Here is a 2,850-nt window from a genome sequence, read left to right as displayed (position 1 = left end):
ACTTGTTTAGCCATTAGTTAACCCTAATGCATCCTCCCTAATTTCCACTATAAATACCCCATTAGTCTAATTAGAGGAGCATGTTCTTCTTATCAATAATTAGTGTAGTTAATATCAATCAAATATCTCTTTAATATTGTAATCAAGTATTAATCAAGTTTTAATCCAAGTTTTAGTTCTTTAATCTCTCTTTTGTTCATCCTTTATTTTGGGTAATTGAAGATTATTTGGGTTATTGTTGGGAGATTGACAACCTCTCAATCAAGCATTCAAGTACTTCTTTTATCTTTGCTTTATTATTGGAATCATTAGTAGGTATAATCTCTTAATCCCTTTTTAATTATTGTTAATTACTTTCATTTATTCATCATGTTTCATATTGTTGGTATGATTGACAACCTTGCTAGCATGATCAACATGATAATGAGTGAGTAGTCTCTTAGCTAGGGTTAATGGGTGATTAGGGGAAACCAACATGGGGAATGATTCATGCTTAAATTAATATGTTTTCATGTTTTATTTGCTTGCTTGTTTTGATCTCAACTCATGCACATGTTATATTTGATGAAATGCTAAGCCTATGAATCCTTGCATTTACTATCATCTTCTATCTTTTCAATGAGACTTGTAAGACATAATCCAACTCGAGTCTCATTAGACCATGCATGTTGTTGAGTAGGGAAGATTAAGTCGACTTGTAGGTGTTGTACAATCTAATCGATTCGGCTCCGGGACCCAAACTTTCCTAGGATTGTAAGATATAACCCAACTCAATCCATCACAACAATAATTGCTTGCTTATAATTTGAGAACATGTTTGTATGATCATATCCCATGATTCCCCTATGATCCCATGACACCCTAGTGCCTTTAATCAATTGTTTACACCCCTTTAATTCATCTTGCTTGTTTATTTTCATTGCTATTTTAGTTTAGTAACCTTCTACATCAACCCAATTTGTGACACCCCTTAGACATCACTAGTTACAATAGAAATCTCATTTCAACTCCCGTCCCTTGGGATCCGACCTTTACTTGCCTCTTTACTAATTGTAGAGTTGTTTGTGGAGCTATAAATTGTGTTTTGATTCGACCGTGACCAATGACCACATCTTAATTTGTGAACACTTAGCGGGATCGCATCAAAAATGGCGCCGTTGCCGGGGACGGTGTTTGTTTGATTTATATTTCTTTTTATTGTCATTAGTTGTGTCTTTCTTCGCCTTGAGGAAGTAAAACTCCTCAAGGTTTGTTCTAATCGTTTTCGAGTTGTTTGATATTTTGCATGTCTAGAAGGTTACAAGGTGATTTTTTACCTTTTGACCGTGAAATCGAAAGAACCTTGACGAACAATAGGAGAGTTGTTAGGAGGAATTTAAGAGGTATTAGTGAAGTTGTCCAACCCACTAGTGAGTTTGTCAATCCTTTCGCAATAGAAGGAGAAGAAAACCCATTACACAATACCCCACAAAATCCACCTACAATGCCAAAATTCTCGTCACACTCCATACCCACCGAGGAGAATCTACCAAATGGTACTCCTACACCGCAACATCTAACCGGAAATTTTATTGCCAAGTCCGCCTTCATCCAATTAGTTGAGAGGAGCCAATTCGGGGGGATGCCTAGTGAGGACCCTCATTCCCATATGGAAACCTTTTGCGACTATTGTGATGCTATCTCTCAAACGGGCGTGACTCAAGACCAAATTAGATGGGTCTTATTTCCTTTTTCCTTAATCGGCACCGCGAAGCAATGGTTGAAGGGCCTTGATAAGGCCACCCTTGGAATAGATTCTTGGAAGAAGTTGGCTCTAGCTTTCTACAAAAAATTCTACCCACCGGAAAAGACTAACATGCTAAGAGCTTAAATTACGGGTTTTAAGCAAAGGGATGAAGAGTCTTTGTATGAAGCTTGAGCGGTTCAAGGGAATTTGTCGCTCATGTCCTCACCATGGACTTAGCGAATGGTTTTTAGTGCAACAATTTTGGAATGGTTTATATGAAGATTCTAGGAACATTCTCAATATGGGATCAAATGGAATGTTCACCGAAGTTGATGACAATAAAACATGGAACAAGATTGAGGAAATGGCGGTCCATAACTCACAATATAGTAGACCTCGCAAGGCTACTAGAGGAGGAAAGCATGAAGTGGACTCTGTTACTCAATTGGGTGCTCAACTTAGTGCTCACATTGACACAATCAACTTGAAGTTTGAACAAGCTATGGCTAGACTTGAGGAAAACTCAAAATCATCAAAGCATCATGTTAATGCCATGACGGCATCCTCATCAATCCCAAGTGGGATATGTGAGAATTGTGGAACTTCGGGACATGACCAAGGTGAATGTAGGGGAACAAATGAACAAGTGAATGCTTTCCAAGCATACAAGAGTGGTACCCCTTATTCCAACTTTTACAATGAAAACACCAAATTCCATCCAAATCTCTCATACAAAAGCCAAAATGTTCAAAACCCTCAAACAACATACACTCCACCACCCATGAGAAACCAAAATCAAAGACCCTTTTACAATCAAAACCAAGGTTACCAAAATCAAAATCCATACAATCACCAAAATGACCAAGGCTTTGATGTCCAAAAAGCGGTCCTCCAAATGCAAAAGAATCAACAAGAATTTTTCACTCAAATGCAAAAAGATAGCCAAGCAAAGGAAACCACCATCAACAACATTCTAGCTCACACCAAGATGTTGGAAACACAATTGACTCAACTAGCATCTTCAAGCTCACAAAGACAAAAGGGGCAATTACCACGTCAAAGTAATCCCCCTAGACATGAAACGGTTAGTGCCATTCACTTGAGAAGTGGTACAAGGTATGAAG

The 2,850-nt window shown here is 38.1% G+C and overlaps 1 non-coding gene across 1 annotated transcript; it reads right to left on the bottom strand.

Annotated features, from left to right (window-relative positions):
* Positions 1 to 1,855: 1,855 nt before the first annotated feature.
* On the bottom strand, positions 1,856 to 1,960 carry LOC141635271 (small nucleolar RNA R71). The gene has a single exon (XR_012539970.1). It is a non-coding gene; the product is annotated as a small nucleolar RNA R71 (small nucleolar RNA).
* Positions 1,961 to 2,850: the final 890 nt, after the last annotated feature.

This window comes from Silene latifolia, chromosome Y (assembly GCF_048544455.1).
Source record: "Silene latifolia isolate original U9 population chromosome Y, ASM4854445v1, whole genome shotgun sequence".
NCBI classification, from domain to species: domain Eukaryota; kingdom Viridiplantae; phylum Streptophyta; class Magnoliopsida; order Caryophyllales; family Caryophyllaceae; genus Silene; species Silene latifolia.
This window is presented reverse-complemented; position numbering and strand designations above follow the sequence as displayed.